The sequence below is a fragment of the Atractosteus spatula genome, chromosome 10 (assembly GCF_055471065.1).
Source record: "Atractosteus spatula isolate fAtrSpa1 chromosome 10, fAtrSpa1.hap1, whole genome shotgun sequence".
Taxonomy (NCBI): domain Eukaryota; kingdom Metazoa; phylum Chordata; class Actinopteri; order Semionotiformes; family Lepisosteidae; genus Atractosteus; species Atractosteus spatula.
The window spans coordinates 27402787-27423548 of NC_142715.1; the positions used below are offsets into that span (position 1 = coordinate 27402787).

At 53.0% G+C, this 20762-nt stretch overlaps 34 non-coding genes across 34 annotated transcripts; all 34 read right to left on the reverse strand.

Moving 5' to 3' along the window:
* Positions 1-376: 376 nt before the first annotated feature.
* Positions 377-495, reverse strand: LOC148826950 (5S ribosomal RNA). Its single transcript, XR_016092118.1, has one exon. It is a non-coding gene; the product is annotated as a 5S ribosomal RNA (ribosomal RNA).
* A 456-nt stretch (positions 496-951) lies between these two features.
* Positions 952-1070, reverse strand: LOC148826951 (5S ribosomal RNA). Its single transcript, XR_016092119.1, has one exon. It is a non-coding gene; the product is annotated as a 5S ribosomal RNA (ribosomal RNA).
* Positions 1071-1526: 456 nt separating this feature from the next.
* On the reverse strand, positions 1527-1645 carry LOC148826952 (5S ribosomal RNA). The gene has a single exon (XR_016092120.1). It is a non-coding gene; the product is annotated as a 5S ribosomal RNA (ribosomal RNA).
* A 537-nt stretch (positions 1646-2182) lies between these two features.
* LOC148826953 (5S ribosomal RNA) lies at positions 2183-2301 on the reverse strand. The gene has a single exon (XR_016092121.1). It is a non-coding gene; the product is annotated as a 5S ribosomal RNA (ribosomal RNA).
* Positions 2302-2838: 537 nt separating this feature from the next.
* LOC148826954 (5S ribosomal RNA) lies at positions 2839-2957 on the reverse strand. The gene has a single exon (XR_016092122.1). It is a non-coding gene; the product is annotated as a 5S ribosomal RNA (ribosomal RNA).
* A 456-nt stretch (positions 2958-3413) lies between these two features.
* Positions 3414-3532, reverse strand: LOC148826955 (5S ribosomal RNA). Its single transcript, XR_016092123.1, has one exon. It is a non-coding gene; the product is annotated as a 5S ribosomal RNA (ribosomal RNA).
* Positions 3533-3988: 456 nt separating this feature from the next.
* Positions 3989-4107, reverse strand: LOC148826956 (5S ribosomal RNA). Its single transcript, XR_016092125.1, has one exon. It is a non-coding gene; the product is annotated as a 5S ribosomal RNA (ribosomal RNA).
* A 537-nt stretch (positions 4108-4644) lies between these two features.
* LOC148826957 (5S ribosomal RNA) lies at positions 4645-4763 on the reverse strand. The gene has a single exon (XR_016092126.1). It is a non-coding gene; the product is annotated as a 5S ribosomal RNA (ribosomal RNA).
* Positions 4764-5219: 456 nt separating this feature from the next.
* On the reverse strand, positions 5220-5338 carry LOC148826958 (5S ribosomal RNA). Its single transcript, XR_016092128.1, has one exon. It is a non-coding gene; the product is annotated as a 5S ribosomal RNA (ribosomal RNA).
* Positions 5339-5875: 537 nt separating this feature from the next.
* Positions 5876-5994, reverse strand: LOC148826959 (5S ribosomal RNA). Its single transcript, XR_016092930.1, has one exon. It is a non-coding gene; the product is annotated as a 5S ribosomal RNA (ribosomal RNA).
* Positions 5995-6531: 537 nt separating this feature from the next.
* On the reverse strand, positions 6532-6650 carry LOC148826960 (5S ribosomal RNA). Its single transcript, XR_016092129.1, has one exon. It is a non-coding gene; the product is annotated as a 5S ribosomal RNA (ribosomal RNA).
* Positions 6651-7187: 537 nt separating this feature from the next.
* LOC148826961 (5S ribosomal RNA) lies at positions 7188-7306 on the reverse strand. The gene has a single exon (XR_016092130.1). It is a non-coding gene; the product is annotated as a 5S ribosomal RNA (ribosomal RNA).
* Positions 7307-7762: 456 nt separating this feature from the next.
* On the reverse strand, positions 7763-7881 carry LOC148826962 (5S ribosomal RNA). The gene has a single exon (XR_016092131.1). It is a non-coding gene; the product is annotated as a 5S ribosomal RNA (ribosomal RNA).
* A 537-nt stretch (positions 7882-8418) lies between these two features.
* Positions 8419-8537, reverse strand: LOC148826963 (5S ribosomal RNA). Its single transcript, XR_016092132.1, has one exon. It is a non-coding gene; the product is annotated as a 5S ribosomal RNA (ribosomal RNA).
* Positions 8538-8993: 456 nt separating this feature from the next.
* LOC148826964 (5S ribosomal RNA) lies at positions 8994-9112 on the reverse strand. The gene has a single exon (XR_016092133.1). It is a non-coding gene; the product is annotated as a 5S ribosomal RNA (ribosomal RNA).
* Positions 9113-9568: 456 nt separating this feature from the next.
* Positions 9569-9687, reverse strand: LOC148826965 (5S ribosomal RNA). Its single transcript, XR_016092134.1, has one exon. It is a non-coding gene; the product is annotated as a 5S ribosomal RNA (ribosomal RNA).
* Positions 9688-10224: 537 nt separating this feature from the next.
* LOC148826966 (5S ribosomal RNA) lies at positions 10225-10343 on the reverse strand. Its single transcript, XR_016092898.1, has one exon. It is a non-coding gene; the product is annotated as a 5S ribosomal RNA (ribosomal RNA).
* A 537-nt stretch (positions 10344-10880) lies between these two features.
* Positions 10881-10999, reverse strand: LOC148826967 (5S ribosomal RNA). The gene has a single exon (XR_016092136.1). It is a non-coding gene; the product is annotated as a 5S ribosomal RNA (ribosomal RNA).
* Positions 11000-11455: 456 nt separating this feature from the next.
* LOC148826968 (5S ribosomal RNA) lies at positions 11456-11574 on the reverse strand. Its single transcript, XR_016092137.1, has one exon. It is a non-coding gene; the product is annotated as a 5S ribosomal RNA (ribosomal RNA).
* Positions 11575-12111: 537 nt separating this feature from the next.
* Positions 12112-12230, reverse strand: LOC148826969 (5S ribosomal RNA). Its single transcript, XR_016092138.1, has one exon. It is a non-coding gene; the product is annotated as a 5S ribosomal RNA (ribosomal RNA).
* Positions 12231-12767: 537 nt separating this feature from the next.
* Positions 12768-12886, reverse strand: LOC148826970 (5S ribosomal RNA). The gene has a single exon (XR_016092140.1). It is a non-coding gene; the product is annotated as a 5S ribosomal RNA (ribosomal RNA).
* A 456-nt stretch (positions 12887-13342) lies between these two features.
* On the reverse strand, positions 13343-13461 carry LOC148826971 (5S ribosomal RNA). Its single transcript, XR_016092931.1, has one exon. It is a non-coding gene; the product is annotated as a 5S ribosomal RNA (ribosomal RNA).
* A 537-nt stretch (positions 13462-13998) lies between these two features.
* Positions 13999-14117, reverse strand: LOC148826972 (5S ribosomal RNA). The gene has a single exon (XR_016092141.1). It is a non-coding gene; the product is annotated as a 5S ribosomal RNA (ribosomal RNA).
* A 537-nt stretch (positions 14118-14654) lies between these two features.
* On the reverse strand, positions 14655-14773 carry LOC148826973 (5S ribosomal RNA). The gene has a single exon (XR_016092142.1). It is a non-coding gene; the product is annotated as a 5S ribosomal RNA (ribosomal RNA).
* Positions 14774-15310: 537 nt separating this feature from the next.
* Positions 15311-15429, reverse strand: LOC148826974 (5S ribosomal RNA). Its single transcript, XR_016092143.1, has one exon. It is a non-coding gene; the product is annotated as a 5S ribosomal RNA (ribosomal RNA).
* Positions 15430-15885: 456 nt separating this feature from the next.
* Positions 15886-16004, reverse strand: LOC148826975 (5S ribosomal RNA). Its single transcript, XR_016092144.1, has one exon. It is a non-coding gene; the product is annotated as a 5S ribosomal RNA (ribosomal RNA).
* A 456-nt stretch (positions 16005-16460) lies between these two features.
* On the reverse strand, positions 16461-16579 carry LOC148826976 (5S ribosomal RNA). The gene has a single exon (XR_016092147.1). It is a non-coding gene; the product is annotated as a 5S ribosomal RNA (ribosomal RNA).
* Positions 16580-17035: 456 nt separating this feature from the next.
* LOC148826977 (5S ribosomal RNA) lies at positions 17036-17154 on the reverse strand. The gene has a single exon (XR_016092148.1). It is a non-coding gene; the product is annotated as a 5S ribosomal RNA (ribosomal RNA).
* Positions 17155-17610: 456 nt separating this feature from the next.
* On the reverse strand, positions 17611-17729 carry LOC148826978 (5S ribosomal RNA). Its single transcript, XR_016092149.1, has one exon. It is a non-coding gene; the product is annotated as a 5S ribosomal RNA (ribosomal RNA).
* Positions 17730-18185: 456 nt separating this feature from the next.
* On the reverse strand, positions 18186-18304 carry LOC148826979 (5S ribosomal RNA). Its single transcript, XR_016092150.1, has one exon. It is a non-coding gene; the product is annotated as a 5S ribosomal RNA (ribosomal RNA).
* Positions 18305-18760: 456 nt separating this feature from the next.
* On the reverse strand, positions 18761-18879 carry LOC148826980 (5S ribosomal RNA). The gene has a single exon (XR_016092151.1). It is a non-coding gene; the product is annotated as a 5S ribosomal RNA (ribosomal RNA).
* A 537-nt stretch (positions 18880-19416) lies between these two features.
* LOC148826981 (5S ribosomal RNA) lies at positions 19417-19535 on the reverse strand. Its single transcript, XR_016092153.1, has one exon. It is a non-coding gene; the product is annotated as a 5S ribosomal RNA (ribosomal RNA).
* A 456-nt stretch (positions 19536-19991) lies between these two features.
* LOC148826982 (5S ribosomal RNA) lies at positions 19992-20110 on the reverse strand. Its single transcript, XR_016092154.1, has one exon. It is a non-coding gene; the product is annotated as a 5S ribosomal RNA (ribosomal RNA).
* Positions 20111-20566: 456 nt separating this feature from the next.
* Positions 20567-20685, reverse strand: LOC148826983 (5S ribosomal RNA). The gene has a single exon (XR_016092155.1). It is a non-coding gene; the product is annotated as a 5S ribosomal RNA (ribosomal RNA).
* Between the last annotated feature and the right edge of the window lie 77 nt (positions 20686-20762).

Sequence of the window (20762 nt, forward strand, 5' to 3'; positions counted from 1 at the left end):
CCTTCCAATGAGGACGGAGCTGCGGGAGAAAGGGCGCTATAGAGGATCGCTGTGGAGAGCTGCTGCTGTGCTTTGACATCTGAGCTCTGTGGAAAACGATCTCAATACAATTATGAAAAACGCGACTCCCCGAACGCCAGCCGAACAAGTCTCCACAGCCGAAGCGCTGTGTCTCTTTTCAGCTGGCGATAAACCTTTCCTCGATCCTTTGCGGACTTGTAAAACTGTTCATGATCAGAATAAAAAACGCTCACGCTAATACACAAGCACCCGTGTCTCGCCAAAGCTGACAAATAAACAGACGGACAAGCCGCACTGCACGTGTGAACAGGGGAATGAGCGAGCGAGCGGGGATAGGGCGCCTCCTGCGCTTAAAAGCTTACAGCACCTGGTATTCCCAGGCGGTCTCCCATCCAAGTACTAACCAGGCCCATCCCTGTTTAGCTTCCGAGATCAGACGAGATCAGGCGTGCTCAAGGGGGTGTGGCCGTAAGCGAGAGCAAGGCTCGCTGGCACCCTTCTTATAGAGAGGACAGCTCCGTCACCTCTTTTACGACGCTGCTTTTTTCTTGCTTCCTTCCAATGAGGACGGAGCTGCGGGAGAAAGGGCGCTATAGAGGATCGCTGTGGAGAGCTGCTGCTGTGCTTTGACATCTGAGCTCTGTGGAAAACGATCTCAATACAATTCTGAAAAACGCGACTCCCCGAACGCCAGCCGAACAAGTCTCCACAGCCGAAGCGCTGTGTCTCTTTTCAGCTGGCGATAAACCTTTCCTCGATCCTTTGCGGACTTGTAAAACTGTTCATGATCAGAATAAAAAACGCTCACGCTAATACACAAGCACCCGTGTCTCGCCAAAGCTGACAAATAAACAGACGGACAAGCCGCACTGCACGTGTGAACAGGGGAATGAGCGAGCGAGCGGGGATAGGGCGCCTCCTGCGCTTAAAAGCTTACAGCACCTGGTATTCCCAGGCGGTCTCCCATCCAAGTACTAACCAGGCCCATCCCTGTTTAGCTTCCGAGATCAGACGAGATCAGGCGTGCTCAAGGGGGTGTGGCCGTAAGCGAGAGCAAGGCTCGCTGGCACCCTTCTTATAGAGAGGACAGCTCCGTCACCTCTTTTACGACGCTGCTTTTTTCTTGCTTCCTTCCAATGAGGACGGAGCTGCGGGAGAAAGGGCGCTATAGAGGATCGCTGTGGAGAGCTGCTGCTGTGCTTTGACATCTGAGCTCTGTGGAAAACGATCTCAATACAATTCTGAAAAACGCGACTCCCCGAACGCCAGCCGAACAAGTCTCCACAGCCGAAGCGCTGTGTCTCTTTTCAGCTGGCGATAAACCTTTCCTCGATCCTTTGCGGACTTGTAAAACTGTTCATGATCAGAATAAAAAACGCTCACGCTAATACACAAGCACCCGTGTCTCGCCAAAGCTGACAAATAAACAGACGGACAAGCCGCACTGCACGTGTGAACAGGGGAATGAGCGAGCGAGCGGGGATAGGGCGCCTCCTGCGCTTAAAAGCTTACAGCACCTGGTATTCCCAGGCGGTCTCCCATCCAAGTACTAACCAGGCCCATCCCTGTTTAGCTTCCGAGATCAGACGAGATCAGGCGTGCTCAAGGGGGTGTGGCCGTAAGCGAGAGCAAGGCTCGCTGGCACCCTTCTTATAGAGAGGACAGCTCCGTCACCTCTTTTACGACGCTGCTTTTTTTCCCTTGCGTTTTTCTCTTCTTCCCACGTTCTCTCTCTTCACTGCCTTCGTCCCCGCTCTATTTCACTTCAGCCTTTCACTCTTGCTTCCTTCCAATGAGGACGGAGCTGCGGGAGAAAGGGCGCTATAGAGGATCGCTGTGGAGAGCTGCTGCTGTGCTTTGACATCTGAGCTCTGTGGAAAACGATCTCAATACAATTCTGAAAAACGCGACTCCCCGAACGCCAGCCGAACAAGTCTCCACAGCCGAAGCGCTGTGTCTCTTTTCAGCTGGCGATAAACCTTTCCTCGATCCTTTGCGGACTTGTAAAACTGTTCATGATCAGAATAAAAAACGCTCACGCTAATACACAAGCACCCGTGTCTCGCCAAAGCTGACAAATAAACAGACGGACAAGCCGCACTGCACGTGTGAACAGGGGAATGAGCGAGCGAGCGGGGATAGGGCGCCTCCTGCGCTTAAAAGCTTACAGCACCTGGTATTCCCAGGCGGTCTCCCATCCAAGTACTAACCAGGCCCATCCCTGTTTAGCTTCCGAGATCAGACGAGATCAGGCGTGCTCAAGGGGGTGTGGCCGTAAGCGAGAGCAAGGCTCGCTGGCACCCTTCTTATAGAGAGGACAGCTCCGTCACCTCTTTTACGACGCTGCTTTTTTTCCCTTGCGTTTTTCTCTTCTTCCCACGTTCTCTCTCTTCACTGCCTTCGTCCCCGCTCTATTTCACTTCAGCCTTTCACTCTTGCTTCCTTCCAATGAGGACGGAGCTGCGGGAGAAAGGGCGCTATAGAGGATCGCTGTGGAGAGCTGCTGCTGTGCTTTGACATCTGAGCTCTGTGGAAAACGATCTCAATACAATTCTGAAAAACGCGACTCCCCGAACGCCAGCCGAACAAGTCTCCACAGCCGAAGCGCTGTGTCTCTTTTCAGCTGGCGAGAAACCTTTCCTCGATCCTTTGCGGACTTGTAAAACTGTTCATGATCAGAATAAAAAACGCTCACGCTAATACACAAGCACCCGTGTCTCGCCAAAGCTGACAAATAAACAGACGGACAAGCCGCACTGCACGTGTGAACAGGGGAATGAGCGAGCGAGCGGGGATAGGGCGCCTCCTGCGCTTAAAAGCTTACAGCACCTGGTATTCCCAGGCGGTCTCCCATCCAAGTACTAACCAGGCCCATCCCTGTTTAGCTTCCGAGATCAGACGAGATCAGGCGTGCTCAAGGGGGTGTGGCCGTAAGCGAGAGCAAGGCTCGCTGGCACCCTTCTTATAGAGAGGACAGCTCCGTCACCTCTTTTACGACGCTGCTTTTTTCTTGCTTCCTTCCAATGAGGACGGAGCTGCGGGAGAAAGGGCGCTATAGAGGATCGCTGTGGAGAGCTGCTGCTGTGCTTTGACATCTGAGCTCTGTGGAAAACGATCTCAATACAATTCTGAAAAACGCGACTCCCCGAACGCCAGCCGAACAAGTCTCCACAGCCGAAGCGCTGTGTCTCTTTTCAGCTGGCGATAAACCTTTCCTCGATCCTTTGCGGACTTGTAAAACTGTTCATGATCAGAATAAAAAACGCTCACGCTAATACACAAGCACCCGTGTCTCGCCAAAGCTGACAAATAAACAGACGGACAAGCCGCACTGCACGTGTGAACAGGGGAATGAGCGAGCGAGCGGGGATAGGGCGCCTCCTGCGCTTAAAAGCTTACAGCACCTGGTATTCCCAGGCGGTCTCCCATCCAAGTACTAACCAGGCCCATCCCTGTTTAGCTTCCGAGATCAGACGAGATCAGGCGTGCTCAAGGGGGTGTGGCCGTAAGCGAGAGCAAGGCTCGCTGGCACCCTTCTTATAGAGAGGACAGCTCCGTCACCTCTTTTACGACGCTGCTTTTTTCTTGCTTCCTTCCAATGAGGACGGAGCTGCGGGAGAAAGGGCGCTATAGAGGATCGCTGTGGAGAGCTGCTGCTGTGCTTTGACATCTGAGCTCTGTGGAAAACGATCTCAATACAATTCTGAAAAACGCGACTCCCCGAACGCCAGCCGAACAAGTCTCCACAGCCGAAGCGCTGTGTCTCTTTTCAGCTGGCGATAAACCTTTCCTCGATCCTTTGCGGACTTGTAAAACTGTTCATGATCAGAATAAAAAACGCTCACGCTAATACACAAGCACCCGTGTCTCGCCAAAGCTGACAAATAAACAGACGGACAAGCCGCACTGCACGTGTGAACAGGGGAATGAGCGAGCGAGCGGGGATAGGGCGCCTCCTGCGCTTAAAAGCTTACAGCACCTGGTATTCCCAGGCGGTCTCCCATCCAAGTACTAACCAGGCCCATCCCTGTTTAGCTTCCGAGATCAGACGAGATCAGGCGTGCTCAAGGGGGTGTGGCCGTAAGCGAGAGCAAGGCTCGCTGGCACCCTTCTTATAGAGAGGACAGCTCCGTCACCTCTTTTACGACGCTGCTTTTTTTCCCTTGCGTTTTTCTCTTCTTCCCACGTTCTCTCTCTTCACTGCCTTCGTCCCCGCTCTATTTCACTTCAGCCTTTCACTCTTGCTTCCTTCCAATGAGGACGGAGCTGCGGGAGAAAGGGCGCTATAGAGGATCGCTGTGGAGAGCTGCTGCTGTGCTTTGACATCTGAGCTCTGTGGAAAACGATCTCAATACAATTCTGAAAAACGCGACTCCCCGAACGCCAGCCGAACAAGTCTCCACAGCCGAAGCGCTGTGTCTCTTTTCAGCTGGCGATAAACCTTTCCTCGATCCTTTGCGGACTTGTAAAACTGTTCATGATCAGAATAAAAAACGCTCACGCTAATACACAAGCACCCGTGTCTCGCCAAAGCTGACAAATAAACAGACGGACAAGCCGCACTGCACGTGTGAACAGGGGAATGAGCGAGCGAGCGGGGATAGGGCGCCTCCTGCGCTTAAAAGCTTACAGCACCTGGTATTCCCAGGCGGTCTCCCATCCAAGTACTAACCAGGCCCATCCCTGTTTAGCTTCCGAGATCAGACGAGATCAGGCGTGCTCAAGGGGGTGTGGCCGTAAGCGAGAGCAAGGCTCGCTGGCACCCTTCTTATAGAGAGGACAGCTCCGTCACCTCTTTTACGACGCTGCTTTTTTCTTGCTTCCTTCCAATGAGGACGGAGCTGCGGGAGAAAGGGCGCTATAGAGGATCGCTGTGGAGAGCTGCTGCTGTGCTTTGACATCTGAGCTCTGTGGAAAACGATCTCAATACAATTCTGAAAAACGCGACTCCCCGAACGCCAGCCGAACAAGTCTCCACAGCCGAAGCGCTGTGTCTCTTTTCAGCTGGCGATAAACCTTTCCTCGATCCTTTGCGGACTTGTAAAACTGTTCATGATCAGAATAAAAAACGCTCACGCTAATACACAAGCACCCGTGTCTCGCCAAAGCTGACAAATAAACAGACGGACAAGCCGCACTGCACGTGTGAACAGGGGAATGAGCGAGCGAGCGGGGATAGGGCGCCTCCTGCGCTTAAAAGCTTACAGCACCTGGTATTCCCAGGCGGTCTCCCATCCAAGTACTAACCAGGCCCATCCCTGTTTAGCTTCCGAGATCAGACGAGATCAGGCGTGCTCAAGGGGGTGTGGCCGTAAGCGAGAGCAAGGCTCGCTGGCACCCTTCTTATAGAGAGGACAGCTCCGTCACCTCTTTTACGACGCTGCTTTTTTTCCCTTGCGTTTTTCTCTTCTTCCCACGTTCTCTCTCTTCACTGCCTTCGTCCCCGCTCTATTTCACTTCAGCCTTTCACTCTTGCTTCCTTCCAATGAGGACGGAGCTGCGGGAGAAAGGGCGCTATAGAGGATCGCTGTGGAGAGCTGCTGCTGTGCTTTGACATCTGAGCTCTGTGGAAAACGATCTCAATACAATTCTGAAAAACGCGACTCCCCGAACGCCAGCCGAACAAGTCTCCACAGCCGAAGCGCTGTGTCTCTTTTCAGCTGGCGATAAACCTTTCCTCGATCCTTTGCGGACTTGTAAAACTGTTCATGATCAGAATAAAAAACGCTCACGCTAATACACAAGCACCCGTGTCTCGCCAAAGCTGACAAATAAACAGACGGACAAGCCGCACTGCACGTGTGAACAGGGGAATGAGCGAGCGAGCGGGGATAGGGCGCCTCCTGCGCTTAAAAGCTTACAGCACCTGGTATTCCCAGGCGGTCTCCCATCCAAGTACTAACCAGGCCCATCCCTGTTTAGCTTCCGAGATCAGACGAGATCAGGCGTGCTCAAGGGGGTGTGGCCGCAAGCGAGAGCCAGGCTCGCTGGCACCCTTCTTATAGAGAGGACAGCTCCGTCACCTCTTTTACGACGCTGCTTTTTTTCCCTTGCGTTTTTCTCTTCTTCCCACGTTCTCTCTCTTCACTGCCTTCGTCCCCGCTCTATTTCACTTCAGCCTTTCACTCTTGCTTCCTTCCAATGAGGACGGAGCTGCGGGAGAAAGGGCGCTATAGAGGATCGCTGTGGAGAGCTGCTGCTGTGCTTTGACATCTGAGCTCTGTGGAAAACGATCTCAATACAATTCTGAAAAACGCGACTCCCCGAACGCCAGCCGAACAAGTCTCCACAGCCGAAGCGCTGTGTCTCTTTTCAGCTGGCGATAAACCTTTCCTCGATCCTTTGCGGACTTGTAAAACTGTTCATGATCAGAATAAAAAACGCTCACGCTAATACACAAGCACCCGTGTCTCGCCAAAGCTGACAAATAAACAGACGGACAAGCCGCACTGCACGTGTGAACAGGGGAATGAGCGAGCGAGCGGGGATAGGGCGCCTCCTGCGCTTAAAAGCTTACAGCACCTGGTATTCCCAGGCGGTCTCCCATCCAAGTACTAACCAGGCCCATCCCTGTTTAGCTTCCGAGATCAGACGAGATCAGGCGTGCTCAAGGGGGTGTGGCCGTAAGCGAGAGCAAGGCTCGCTGGCACCCTTCTTATAGAGAGGACAGCTCCGTCACCTCTTTTACGACGCTGCTTTTTTTCCCTTGCGTTTTTCTCTTCTTCCCACGTTCTCTCTCTTCACTGCCTTCGTCCCCGCTCTATTTCACTTCAGCCTTTCACTCTTGCTTCCTTCCAATGAGGACGGAGCTGCGGGAGAAAGGGCGCTATAGAGGATCGCTGTGGAGAGCTGCTGCTGTGCTTTGACATCTGAGCTCTGTGGAAAACGATCTCAATACAATTCTGAAAAACGCGACTCCCCGAACGCCAGCCGAACAAGTCTCCACAGCCGAAGCGCTGTGTCTCTTTTCAGCTGGCGATAAACCTTTCCTCGATCCTTTGCGGACTTGTAAAACTGTTCATGATCAGAATAAAAAACGCTCACGCTAATACACAAGCACCCGTGTCTCGCCAAAGCTGACAAATAAACAGACGGACAAGCCGCACTGCACGTGTGAACAGGGGAATGAGCGAGCGAGCGGGGATAGGGCGCCTCCTGCGCTTAAAAGCTTACAGCACCTGGTATTCCCAGGCGGTCTCCCATCCAAGTACTAACCAGGCCCATCCCTGTTTAGCTTCCGAGATCAGACGAGATCAGGCGTGCTCAAGGGGGTGTGGCCGTAAGCGAGAGCAAGGCTCGCTGGCACCCTTCTTATAGAGAGGACAGCTCCGTCACCTCTTTTACGACGCTGCTTTTTTCTTGCTTCCTTCCAATGAGGACGGAGCTGCGGGAGAAAGGGCGCTATAGAGGATCGCTGTGGAGAGCTGCTGCTGTGCTTTGACATCTGAGCTCTGTGGAAAACGATCTCAATACAATTCTGAAAAACGCGACTCCCCGAACGCCAGCCGAACAAGTCTCCACAGCCGAAGCGCTGTGTCTCTTTTCAGCTGGCGATAAACCTTTCCTCGATCCTTTGCGGACTTGTAAAACTGTTCATGATCAGAATAAAAAACGCTCACGCTAATACACAAGCACCCGTGTCTCGCCAAAGCTGACAAATAAACAGACGGACAAGCCGCACTGCACGTGTGAACAGGGGAATGAGCGAGCGAGCGGGGATAGGGCGCCTCCTGCGCTTAAAAGCTTACAGCACCTGGTATTCCCAGGCGGTCTCCCATCCAAGTACTAACCAGGCCCATCCCTGTTTAGCTTCCGAGATCAGACGAGATCAGGCGTGCTCAAGGGGGTGTGGCCGTAAGCGAGAGCAAGGCTCGCTGGCACCCTTCTTATAGAGAGGACAGCTCCGTCACCTCTTTTACGACGCTGCTTTTTTTCCCTTGCGTTTTTCTCTTCTTCCCACGTTCTCTCTCTTCACTGCCTTCGTCCCCGCTCTATTTCACTTCAGCCTTTCACTCTTGCTTCCTTCCAATGAGGACGGAGCTGCGGGAGAAAGGGCGCTATAGAGGATCGCTGTGGAGAGCTGCTGCTGTGCTTTGACATCTGAGCTCTGTGGAAAACGATCTCAATACAATTCTGAAAAACGCGACTCCCCGAACGCCAGCCGAACAAGTCTCCACAGCCGAAGCGCTGTGTCTCTTTTCAGCTGGCGATAAACCTTTCCTCGATCCTTTGCGGACTTGTAAAACTGTTCATGATCAGAATAAAAAACGCTCACGCTAATACACAAGCACCCGTGTCTCGCCAAAGCTGACAAATAAACAGACGGACAAGCCGCACTGCACGTGTGAACAGGGGAATGAGCGAGCGAGCGGGGATAGGGCGCCTCCTGCGCTTAAAAGCTTACAGCACCTGGTATTCCCAGGCGGTCTCCCATCCAAGTACTAACCAGGCCCATCCCTGTTTAGCTTCCGAGATCAGACGAGATCAGGCGTGCTCAAGGGGGTGTGGCCGTAAGCGAGAGCAAGGCTCGCTGGCACCCTTCTTATAGAGAGGACAGCTCCGTCACCTCTTTTACGACGCTGCTTTTTTCTTGCTTCCTTCCAATGAGGACGGAGCTGCGGGAGAAAGGGCGCTATAGAGGATCGCTGTGGAGAGCTGCTGCTGTGCTTTGACATCTGAGCTCTGTGGAAAACGATCTCAATACAATTCTGAAAAACGCGACTCCCCGAACGCCAGCCGAACAAGTCTCCACAGCCGAAGCGCTGTGTCTCTTTTCAGCTGGCGATAAACCTTTCCTCGATCCTTTGCGGACTTGTAAAACTGTTCATGATCAGAATAAAAAACGCTCACGCTAATACACAAGCACCCGTGTCTCGCCAAAGCTGACAAATAAACAGACGGACAAGCCGCACTGCACGTGTGAACAGGGGAATGAGCGAGCGAGCGGGGATAGGGCGCCTCCTGCGCTTAAAAGCTTACAGCACCTGGTATTCCCAGGCGGTCTCCCATCCAAGTACTAACCAGGCCCATCCCTGTTTAGCTTCCGAGATCAGACGAGATCAGGCGTGCTCAAGGGGGTGTGGCCGTAAGCGAGAGCAAGGCTCGCTGGCACCCTTCTTATAGAGAGGACAGCTCCGTCACCTCTTTTACGACGCTGCTTTTTTCTTGCTTCCTTCCAATGAGGACGGAGCTGCGGGAGAAAGGGCGCTATAGAGGATCGCTGTGGAGAGCTGCTGCTGTGCTTTGACATCTGAGCTCTGTGGAAAACGATCTCAATACAATTCTGAAAAACGCGACTCCCCGAACGCCAGCCGAACAAGTCTCCACAGCCGAAGCGCTGTGTCTCTTTTCAGCTGGCGATAAACCTTTCCTCGATCCTTTGCGGACTTGTAAAACTGTTCATGATCAGAATAAAAAACGCTCACGCTAATACACAAGCACCCGTGTCTCGCCAAAGCTGACAAATAAACAGACGGACAAGCCGCACTGCACGTGTGAACAGGGGAATGAGCGAGCGAGCGGGGATAGGGCGCCTCCTGCGCTTAAAAGCTTACAGCACCTGGTATTCCCAGGCGGTCTCCCATCCAAGTACTAACCAGGCCCATCCCTGTTTAGCTTCCGAGATCAGACGAGATCAGGCGTGCTCAAGGGGGTGTGGCCGTAAGCGAGAGCAAGGCTCGCTGGCACCCTTCTTATAGAGAGGACAGCTCCGTCACCTCTTTTACGACGCTGCTTTTTTTCCCTTGCGTTTTTCTCTTCTTCCCACGTTCTCTCTCTTCACTGCCTTCGTCCCCGCTCTATTTCACTTCAGCCTTTCACTCTTGCTTCCTTCCAATGAGGACGGAGCTGCGGGAGAAAGGGCGCTATAGAGGATCGCTGTGGAGAGCTGCTGCTGTGCTTTGACATCTGAGCTCTGTGGAAAACGATCTCAATACAATTCTGAAAAACGCGACTCCCCGAACGCCAGCCGAACAAGTCTCCACAGCCGAAGCGCTGTGTCTCTTTTCAGCTGGCGATAAACCTTTCCTCGATCCTTTGCGGACTTGTAAAACTGTTCATGATCAGAATAAAAAACGCTCACGCTAATACACAAGCACCCGTGTCTCGCCAAAGCTGACAAATAAACAGACGGACAAGCCGCACTGCACGTGTGAACAGGGGAATGAGCGAGCGAGCGGGGATAGGGCGCCTCCTGCGCTTAAAAGCTTACAGCACCTGGTATTCCCAGGCGGTCTCCCACCCAAGTACTAACCAGGCCCATCCCTGTTTAGCTTCCGAGATCAGACGAGATCAGGCGTGCTCAAGGGGGTGTGGCCGCAAGCGAGAGCAAGGCTCGCTGGCACCCTTCTTATAGAGAGGACAGCTCCGTCACCTCTTTTACGACGCTGCTTTTTTTCCCTTGCGTTTTTCTCTTCTTCCCACGTTCTCTCTCTTCACTGCCTTCGTCCCCGCTCTATTTCACTTCAGCCTTTCACTCTTGCTTCCTTCCAATGAGGACGGAGCTGCGGGAGAAAGGGCGCTATAGAGGATCGCTGTGGAGAGCTGCTGCTGTGCTTTGACATCTGAGCTCTGTGGAAAACGATCTCAATACAATTCTGAAAAACGCGACTCCCCGAACGCCAGCCGAACAAGTCTCCACAGCCGAAGCGCTGTGTCTCTTTTCAGCTGGCGATAAACCTTTCCTCGATCCTTTGCGGACTTGTAAAACTGTTCATGATCAGAATAAAAAACGCTCACGCTAATACACAAGCACCCGTGTCTCGCCAAAGCTGACAAATAAACAGACGGACAAGCCGCACTGCACGTGTGAACAGGGGAATGAGCGAGCGAGCGGGGATAGGGCGCCTCCTGCGCTTAAAAGCTTACAGCACCTGGTATTCCCAGGCGGTCTCCCATCCAAGTACTAACCAGGCCCATCCCTGTTTAGCTTCCGAGATCAGACGAGATCAGGCGTGCTCAAGGGGGTGTGGCCGTAAGCGAGAGCAAGGCTCGCTGGCACCCTTCTTATAGAGAGGACAGCTCCGTCACCTCTTTTACGACGCTGCTTTTTTCTTGCTTCCTTCCAATGAGGACGGAGCTGCGGGAGAAAGGGCGCTATAGAGGATCGCTGTGGAGAGCTGCTGCTGTGCTTTGACATCTGAGCTCTTTGGAAAACGATCTCAATACAATTCTGAAAAACGCGACTCCCCGAACGCCAGCCGAACAAGTCTCCACAGCCGAAGCGCTGTGTCTCTTTTCAGCTGGCGATAAACCTTTCCTCGATCCTTTGCGGACTTGTAAAACTGTTCATGATCAGAATAAAAAACGCTCACGCTAATACACAAGCACCCGTGTCTCGCCAAAGCTGACAAATAAACAGACGGACAAGCCGCACTGCACGTGTGAACAGGGGAATGAGCGAGCGAGCGGGGATAGGGCGCCTCCTGCGCTTAAAAGCTTACAGCACCTGGTATTCCCAGGCGGTCTCCCATCCAAGTACTAACCAGGCCCATCCCTGTTTAGCTTCCGAGATCAGACGAGATCAGGCGTGCTCAAGGGGGTGTGGCCGTAAGCGAGAGCAAGGCTCGCTGGCACCCTTCTTATAGAGAGGACAGCTCCGTCACCTCTTTTACGACGCTGCTTTTTTTCCCTTGCGTTTTTCTCTTCTTCCCACGTTCTCTCTCTTCACTGCCTTCGTCCCCGCTCTATTTCACTTCAGCCTTTCACTCTTGCTTCCTTCCAATGAGGACGGAGCTGCGGGAGAAAGGGCGCTATAGAGGATCGCTGTGGAGAGCTGCTGCTGTGCTTTGACATCTGAGCTCTGTGGAAAACGATCTCAATACAATTCTGAAAAACGCGACTCCCCGAACGCCAGCCGAACAAGTCTCCACAGCCGAAGCGCTGTGTCTCTTTTCAGCTGGCGATAAACCTTTCCTCGATCCTTTGCGGACTTGTAAAACTGTTCATGATCAGAATAAAAAACGCTCACGCTAATACACAAGCACCCGTGTCTCGCCAAAGCTGACAAATAAACAGACGGACAAGCCGCACTGCACGTGTGAACAGGGGAATGAGCGAGCGAGCGGGGATAGGGCGCCTCCTGCGCTTAAAAGCTTACAGCACCTGGTATTCCCAGGCGGTCTCCCATCCAAGTACTAACCAGGCCCATCCCTGTTTAGCTTCCGAGATCAGACGAGATCAGGCGTGCTCAAGGGGGTGTGGCCGTAAGCGAGAGCAAGGCTCGCTGGCACCCTTCTTATAGAGAGGACAGCTCCGTCACCTCTTTTACGACGCTGCTTTTTTTCCCTTGCGTTTTTCTCTTCTTCCCACGTTCTCTCTCTTCACTGCCTTCGTCCCCGCTCTATTTCACTTCAGCCTTTCACTCTTGCTTCCTTCCAATGAGGACGGAGCTGCGGGAGAAAGGGCGCTATAGAGGATCGCTGTGGAGAGCTGCTGCTGTGCTTTGACATCTGAGCTCTGTGGAAAACGATCTCAATACAATTCTGAAAAACGCGACTCCCCGAACGCCAGCCGAACAAGTCTCCACAGCCGAAGCGCTGTGTCTCTTTTCAGCTGGCGATAAACCTTTCCTCGATCCTTTGCGGACTTGTAAAACTGTTCATGATCAGAATAAAAAACGCTCACGCTAATACACAAGCACCCGTGTCTCGCCAAAGCTGACAAATAAACAGACGGACAAGCCGCACTGCACGTGTGAACAGGGGAATGAGCGAGCGAGCGGGGATAGGGCGCCTCCTGCGCTTAAAAGCTTACAGCACCTGGTATTCCCAGGCGGTCTCCCATCCAAGTACTAACCAGGCCCATCCCTGTTTAGCTTCCGAGATCAGACGAGATCAGGCGTGCTCAAGGGGGTGTGGCCGTAAGCGAGAGCAAGGCTCGCTGGCACCCTTCTTATAGAGAGGACAGCTCCGTCACCTCTTTTACGACGCTGCTTTTTTCTTGCTTCCTTCCAATGAGGACGGAGCTGCGGGAGAAAGGGCGCTATAGAGGATCGCTGTGGAGAGCTGCTGCTGTGCTTTGACATCTGAGCTCTGTGGAAAACGATCTCAATACAATTCTGAAAAACGCGACTCCCCGAACGCCAGCCGAACAAGTCTCCACAGCCGAAGCGCTGTGTCTCTTTTCAGCTGGCGATAAACCTTTCCTCGATCCTTTGCGGACTTGTAAAACTGTTCATGATCAGAATAAAAAACGCTCACGCTAATACACAAGCACCCGTGTCTCGCCAAAGCTGACAAATAAACAGACGGACAAGCCGCACTGCACGTGTGAACAGGGGAATGAGCGAGCGAGCGGGGATAGGGCGCCTCCTGCGCTTAAAAGCTTACAGCACCTGGTATTCCCAGGCGGTCTCCCATCCAAGTACTAACCAGGCCCATCCCTGTTTAGCTTCCGAGATCAGACGAGATCAGGCGTGCTCAAGGGGGTGTGGCCGCAAGCGAGAGCCAGGCTCGCTGGCACCCTTCTTATAGAGAGGACAGCTCCGTCACCTCTTTTACGACGCTGCTTTTTTTCCCTTGCGTTTTTCTCTTCTTCCCACGTTCTCTCTCTTCACTGCCTTCGTCCCCGCTCTATTTCACTTCAGCCTTTCACTCTTGCTTCCTTCCAATGAGGACGGAGCTGCGGGAGAAAGGGCGCTATAGAGGATCGCTGTGGAGAGCTGCTGCTGTGCTTTGACATCTGAGCTCTGTGGAAAACGATCTCAATACAATTCTGAAAAACGCGACTCCCCGAACGCCAGCCGAACAAGTCTCCACAGCCGAAGCGCTGTGTCTCTTTTCAGCTGGCGATAAACCTTTCCTCGATCCTTTGCGGACTTGTAAAACTGTTCATGATCAGAATAAAAAACGCTCACGCTAATACACAAGCACCCGTGTCTCGCCAAAGCTGACAAATAAACAGACGGACAAGCCGCACTGCACGTGTGAACAGGGGAATGAGCGAGCGAGCGGGGATAGGGCGCCTCCTGCGCTTAAAAGCTTACAGCACCTGGTATTCCCAGGCGGTCTCCCATCCAAGTACTAACCAGGCCCATCCCTGTTTAGCTTCCGAGATCAGACGAGATCAGGCGTGCTCAAGGGGGTGTGGCCGTAAGCGAGAGCAAGGCTCGCTGGCACCCTTCTTATAGAGAGGACAGCTCCGTCACCTCTTTTACGACGCTGCTTTTTTTCCCTTGCGTTTTTCTCTTCTTCCCACGTTCTCTCTCTTCACTGCCTTCGTCCCCGCTCTATTTCACTTCAGCCTTTCACTCTTGCTTCCTTCCAATGAGGACGGAGCTGCGGGAGAAAGGGCGCTATAGAGGATCGCTGTGGAGAGCTGCTGCTGTGCTTTGACATCTGAGCTCTGTGGAAAACGATCTCAATACAATTCTGAAAAACGCGACTCCCCGAACGCCAGCCGAACAAGTCTCCACAGCCGAAGCGCTGTGTCTCTTTTCAGCTGGCGATAAACCTTTCCTCGATCCTTTGCGGACTTGTAAAACTGTTCATGATCAGAATAAAAAACGCTCACGCTAATACACAAGCACCCGTGTCTCGCCAAAGCTGACAAATAAACAGACGGACAAGCCGCACTGCACGTGTGAACAGGGGAATGAGCGAGCGAGCGGGGATAGGGCGCCTCCTGCGCTTAAAAGCTTACAGCACCTGGTATTCCCAGGCGGTCTCCCATCCAAGTACTAACCAGGCCCATCCCTGTTTAGCTTCCGAGATCAGACGAGATCAGGCGTGCTCAAGGGGGTGTGGCCGTAAGCGAGAGCAAGGCTCGCTGGCACCCTTCTTATAGAGAGGACAGCTCCGTCACCTCTTTTACGACGCTGCTTTTTTTCCCTTGCGTTTTTCTCTTCTTCCCACGTTCTCTCTCTTCACTGCCTTCGTCCCCGCTCTATTTCACTTCAGCCTTTCACTCTTGCTTCCTTCCAATGAGGACGGAGCTGCGGGAGAAAGGGCGCTATAGAGGATCGCTGTGGAGAGCTGCTGCTGTGCTTTGACATCTGAGCTCTGTGGAAAACGATCTCAATACAATTCTGAAAAACGCGACTCCCCGAACGCCAGCCGAACAAGTCTCCACAGCCGAAGCGCTGTGTCTCTTTTCAGCTGGCGATAAACCTTTCCTCGATCCTTTGCGGACTTGTAAAACTGTTCATGATCAGAATAAAAAACGCTCACGCTAATACACAAGCACCCGTGTCTCGCCAAAGCTGACAAATAAACAGACGGACAAGCCGCACTGCACGTGTGAACAGGGGAATGAGCGAGCGAGCGGGGATAGGGCGCCTCCTGCGCTTAAAAGCTTACAGCACCTGGTATTCCCAGGCGGTCTCCCATCCAAGTACTAACCAGGCCCATCCCTGTTTAGCTTCCGAGATCAGACGAGATCAGGCGTGCTCAAGGGGGTGTGGCCGTAAGCGAGAGCAAGGCTCGCTGGCACCCTTCTTATAGAGAGGACAGCTCCGTCACCTCTTTTACGACGCTGCTTTTTTCTTGCTTCCTTCCAATGAGGACGGAGCTGCGGGAGAAAGGGCGCTATAGAGGATCGCTGTGGAGAGCTGCTGCTGTGCTTTGACATCTGAGCTCTGTGGAAAACGATCTCAATACAATTCTGAAAAACGCGACTCCCCGAACGCCAGCCGAACAAGTCTCCACAGCCGAAGCGCTGTGTCTCTTTTCAGCTGGCGATAAACCTTTCCTCGATCCTTTGCGGACTTGTAAAACTGTTCATGATCAGAATAAAAAACGCTCACGCTAATACACAAGCACCCGTGTCTCGCCAAAGCTGACAAATAAACAGACGGACAAGCCGCACTGCACGTGTGAACAGGGGAATGAGCGAGCGAGCGGGGATAGGGCGCCTCCTGCGCTTAAAAGCTTACAGCACCTGGTATTCCCAGGCGGTCTCCCATCCAAGTACTAACCAGGCCCATCCCTGTTTAGCTTCCGAGATCAGACGAGATCAGGCGTGCTCAAGGGGGTGTGGCCGTAAGCGAGAGCAAGGCTCGCTGGCACCCTTCTTATAGAGAGGACAGCTCCGTCACCTCTTTTACGACGCTGCTTTTTTCTTGCTTCCTTCCAATGAGGACGGAGCTGCGGGAGAAAGGGCGCTATAGAGGATCGCTGTGGAGAGCTGCTGCTGTGCTTTGACATCTGAGCTCTGTGGAAAACGATCTCAATACAATTCTGAAAAACGCGACTCCCCGAACGCCAGCCGAACAAGTCTCCACAGCCGAAGCGCTGTGTCTCTTTTCAGCTGGCGATAAACCTTTCCTCGATCCTTTGCGGACTTGTAAAACTGTTCATGATCAGAATAAAAAACGCTCACGCTAATACACAAGCACCCGTGTCTCGCCAAAGCTGACAAATAAACAGACGGACAAGCCGCACTGCACGTGTGAACAGGGGAATGAGCGAGCGAGCGGGGATAGGGCGCCTCCTGCGCTTAAAAGCTTACAGCACCTGGTATTCCCAGGCGGTCTCCCATCCAAGTACTAACCAGGCCCATCCCTGTTTAGCTTCCGAGATCAGACGAGATCAGGCGTGCTCAAGGGGGTGTGGCCGTAAGCGAGAGCAAGGCTCGCTGGCACCCTTCTTATAGAGAGGACAGCTCCGTCACCTCTTTTACGACGCTGCTTTTTTCTTGCTTCCTTCCAATGAGGACGGAGCTGCGGGAGAAAGGGCGCTATAGAGGATCGCTGTGGAGAGCTGCTGCTGTGCTTTGACATCTGAGCTCTGTGGAAAACGATCTCAATACAATTCTGAAAAACGCGACTCCCCGAACGCCAGCCGAACAAGTCTCCACAGCCGAAGCGCTGTGTCTCTTTTCAGCTGGCGATAAACCTTTCCTCGATCCTTTGCGGACTTGTAAAACTGTTCATGATCAGAATAAAAAACGCTCACGCTAATACACAAGCACCCGTGTCTCGCCAAAGCTGACAAATAAACAGACGGACAAGCCGCACTGCACGTGTGAACAGGGGAATGAGCGAGCGAGCGGGGATAGGGCGCCTCCTGCGCTTAAAAGCTTACAGCACCTGGTATTCCCAGGCGGTCTCCCATCCAAGTACTAACCAGGCCCATCCCTGTTTAGCTTCCGAGATCAGACGAGATCAGGCGTGCTCAAGGGGGTGTGGCCGTAAGCGAGAGCAAGGCTCGCTGGCACCCTTCTTATAGAGAGGACAGCTCCGTCACCTCTTTTACGACGCTGCTTTTTTCTTGCTTCCTTCCAATGAGGACGGAGCTGCGGGAGAAAGGGCGCTATAGAGGATCGCTGTGGAGAGCTGCTGCTGTGCTTTGACATCTGAGCTCTGTGGAAAACGATCTCAATACAATTCTGAAAAACGCGACTCCCCGAACGCCAGCCGAACAAGTCTCCACAGCCGAAGCGCTGTGTCTCTTTTCAGCTGGCGATAAACCTTTCCTCGATCCTTTGCGGACTTGTAAAACTGTTCATGATCAGAATAAAAAACGCTCACGCTAATACACAAGCACCCGTGTCTCGCCAAAGCTGACAAATAAACAGACGGACAAGCCGCACTGCACGTGTGAACAGGGGAATGAGCGAGCGAGCGGGGATAGGGCGCCTCCTGCGCTTAAAAGCTTACAGCACCTGGTATTCCCAGGCGGTCTCCCATCCAAGTACTAACCAGGCCCATCCCTGTTTAGCTTCCGAGATCAGACGAGATCAGGCGTGCTCAAGGGGGTGTGGCCGTAAGCGAGAGCAAGGCTCGCTGGCACCCTTCTTATAGAGAGGACAGCTCCGTCACCTCTTTTACGACGCTGCTTTTTTCTTGCTTCCTTCCAATGAGGACGGAGCTGCGGGAGAAAGGGCGCTATAGAGGATCGCTGTGGAGAGCTGCTGCTGTGCTTTGACATCTGAGCTCTGTGGAAAACGATCTCAATACAATTATGAAAAACGCGACTCCCCGAACGCCAGCCGAACAAGTCTCCACAGCCGAAGCGCTGTGTCTCTTTTCAGCTGGCGATAAACCTTTCCTCGATCCTTTGCGGACTTGTAAAACTGTTCATGATCAGAATAAAAAACGCTCACGCTAATACACAAGCACCCGTGTCTCGCCAAAGCTGACAAATAAACAGACGGACAAGCCGCACTGCACGTGTGAACAGGGGAATGAGCGAGCGAGCGGGGATAGGGCGCCTCCTGCGCTTAAAAGCTTACAGCACCTGGTATTCCCAGGCGGTCTCCCATCCAAGTACTAACCAGGCCCATCCCTGTTTAGCTTCCGAGATCAGACGAGATCAGGCGTGCTCAAGGGGGTGTGGCCGTAAGCGAGAGCAAGGCTCGCTGGCACCCTTCTTATAGAGAGGACAGCTCCGTCACCTCTTTTACGACGCTGCTTTTTTCTTGCTTCCTTCCAATGAGGACGGAGCTGCGGGAGAAAGGGCGCTATAGAGGATCGCTGTGGAGAGCTGCTGCTGTGCTTTGACATCTGAGCTCTGTGGAAAACGATCTCAATACAATTCTGAAAAACGCGACTCCCCGAACGCCAGCCGAACAAGTCTCCACAGCCGAAGCGCTGTGTCTCTTTTCAGCTGGCGATAAACCTTTCCTCGATCCTTTGCGGACTTGTAAAACTGTTCATGATCAGAATAAAAAACGCTCACGCTAATACACAAGCACCCGTGTCTCGCCAAAGCTGACAAATAAACAGACGGACAAGCCGCACTGCACGTGTGAACAGGGGAATGAGCGAGCGAGCGGGGATAGGGCGCCTCCTGCGCTTAAAAGCTTACAGCACCTGGTATTCCCAGGCGGTCTCCCATCCAAGTACTAACCAGGCCCATCCCTGTTTAGCTTCCGAGATCAGACGAGATCAGGCGTGCTCAAGGGGGTGTGGCCGTAAGCGAGAGCAAGGCTCGCTGGCACCCTTCTTATAGAGAGGACAGCTCCGTCACCTCTTTTACGACGCTGCTTTTTTTCCCTTGCGTTTTTCTCTTCTTCCCACGTTCTCTCTCTTCACTGCCTTCGTCCCCGCTCTATTTCACTTCAGCCTTTCACTCTTGCTTCCTTCCAATGAGGACGGAGCTGCGGGAGAAAGGGCGCTATAGAGGATCGCTGTGGAGAGCTGCTGCTGTGCTTTGACATCTGAGCTCTGTGGAAAACGATCTCAATACAATTCTGAAAAACGCGACTCCCCGAACGCCAGCCGAACAAGTCTCCACAGCCGAAGCGCTGTGTCTCTTTTCAGCTGGCGATAAACCTTTCCTCGATCCTTTGCGGACTTGTAAAACTGTTCATGATCAGAATAAAAAACGCTCACGCTAATACACAAGCACCCGTGTCTCGCCAAAGCTGACAAATAAACAGACGGACAAGCCGCACTGCACGTGTGAACAGGGGAATGAGCGAGCGAGCGGGGATAGGGCGCCTCCTGCGCTTAAAAGCTTACAGCACCTGGTATTCCCAGGCGGTCTCCCATCCAAGTACTAACCAGGCCCATCCCTGTTTAGCTTCCGAGATCAGACGAGATCAGGCGTGCTCAAGGGGGTGTGGCCGTAAGCGAGAGCAAGGCTCGCTGGCACCCTTCTTATAGAGAGGACAGCTCCGTCACCTCTTTTACGACGCTGCTTTTTTCTTGCTTCCTTCCAATGAGGACGGAGCTGCGGGAGAAAGGGCGCTATAGAGGATCGCTGTGGAGAGCTGCTGCTGTGCTTTGACATCTGAGCTCTGTGGAAAACGATCTCAATACAATTCTGAAAAACGCGACTCCCCGAACGCCAGCCGAACAAGTCTCCACAGCCGAAGCGCTGTGTCTCTTTTCAGCTGGCGATAAACCTTTCCTCGATCCTTTGCGGACTTGTAAAACTGTTCATGATCAGAATAAAAAACGCTCACGCTAATACACAAGCACCCGTGTCTCGCCAAAGCTGACAAATAAACAGACGGACAAGCCGCACTGCACGTGTGAACAGGGGAATGAGCGAGCGAGCGGGGATAGGGCGCCTCCTGCGCTTAAAAGCTTACAGCACCTGGTATTCCCAGGCGGTCTCCCATCCAAGTACTAACCAGGCCCATCCCTGTTTAGCTTCCGAGATCAGACGAGATCAGGCGTGCTCAAGGGGGTGTGGCCGTAAGCGAGAGCAAGGCTCGCTGGCACCCTTCTTATAGAGAGGACAGCTCCGTCACCTCTTTTACGACGCTGCTTTTTTCTTGCTTCCTTCCAATGAGGACGGAGCTGCGGGAGAAAGGGCGCTATAGAGGATCGCTGTGGAGAGCTGCTGCTGTGCTTTGACATCTGAGCTCTGTGGAAAACGATCTCAATACAATTCTGAAAAACGCGACTCCCCGAACGCCAGCCGAACAAGTCTCCACAGCCGAAGCGCTGTGTCTCTTTTCAGCTGGCGATAAACCTTTCCTCGATCCTTTGCGGACTTGTAAAACTGTTCATGATCAGAATAAAAAACGCTCACGCTAATACACAAGCACCCGTGTCTCGCCAAAGCTGACAAATAAACAGACGGACAAGCCGCACTGCACGTGTGAACAGGGGAATGAGCGAGCGAGCGGGGATAGGGCGCCTCCTGCGCTTAAAAGCTTACAGCACCTGGTATTCCCAGGCGGTCTCCCATCCAAGTACTAACCAGGCCCATCCCTGTTTAGCTTCCGAGATCAGACGAGATCAGGCGTGCTCAAGGGGGTGTGGCCGTAAGCGAGAGCAAGGCTCGCTGGCACCCTTCTTATAGAGAGGACAGCTCCGTCACCTCTTTTACGACGCTGCTTTTTTTCCC